The sequence below is a fragment of the Mustela nigripes genome, chromosome 6 (genome assembly GCF_022355385.1).
Source record: "Mustela nigripes isolate SB6536 chromosome 6, MUSNIG.SB6536, whole genome shotgun sequence".
NCBI lineage: Eukaryota > Metazoa > Chordata > Mammalia > Carnivora > Mustelidae > Mustela > Mustela nigripes.
The window spans coordinates 62,505,791-62,506,638 of record NC_081562.1 but is presented as its reverse complement, the minus strand read 5'-3'; the positions used below and the strand labels follow the sequence as shown (position 1 = coordinate 62,506,638).

Below are 848 nucleotides of genomic sequence, written 5' to 3'. Positions count from 1 at the left end.
TACTTAAAATTATTTTTTAAACTTTCAGTTGGCATTTAAATGGTTTGTTATTTGATTGTACTCTAATTTCATATAATCAAGCTTAGTGAGGATTTTATCTTTTTAGCTTTATAGCTATGATGGTTAATCACTTTGAAGAATTTTTAACTATTTTAAAATTGCATTTTGGGTGTATGTGATTTGAACAAATATATCAGTAAAGGTAGTAAATCCTCTTAAAGAAAACAAAACAGAGTTTTAACTGAGGATGAGAGTTTCAAGGCAATTCAAAAGTCAAGAATTTTAGATTTCATATCTAAATCCAATCTTTGAGAATTATAATTCATTGGCTTCTGGGAGTCTGGCAAGATATACAGAAATCTCCCTCTCCGTATAGGAGGGCTGTCCTATACTGAATAGGGCTGGCTCTCAAAGATGAAAAATTACAACTTAGGAAAAAATCATTGGCTCTTGAAAAAATCTTATTTCTAGGAAATAATAAGTGAAATAGTTTCAATGTGTATGTGTGAGTTTGTATGTTTTAAATGTAGTGCTGATGAGCCAAAAAGTGGATATATCAGAAATATGAATTTTTCAGAAAATGCACCTAAAAACAGACTTTCATAACATTTAATTTTTTTCATGACATTTAATTTTTAATCAATTCTCATGTTTATTCTATTTAACCAACCATTTTTCCATATATACTCTTAAATGTTCATGCCTTAGATCATTCTTATTAACTATTTTCACCTAATTGTGTGCCATGGAAACTGCCCTAACCACTCAGGAACTCAGAGATTTAGTTTTCAAATAAAAGGATAAAAGTCAGAGTAGGAAGAGTATTTTATGAAAGCATAATCAACTTG

At 29.1% G+C, this 848-nt stretch overlaps 1 non-coding gene across 1 annotated transcript; it reads left to right on the top strand.

The window, feature by feature from the left end:
* The first annotated feature begins 291 nt into the window (after positions 1–291).
* LOC132021041 (small Cajal body-specific RNA 11) lies at positions 292–429 on the top strand. Its single transcript, XR_009405219.1, has one exon. It is a non-coding gene; the product is annotated as a small Cajal body-specific RNA 11 (non-coding RNA).
* Positions 430–848: the final 419 nt, after the last annotated feature.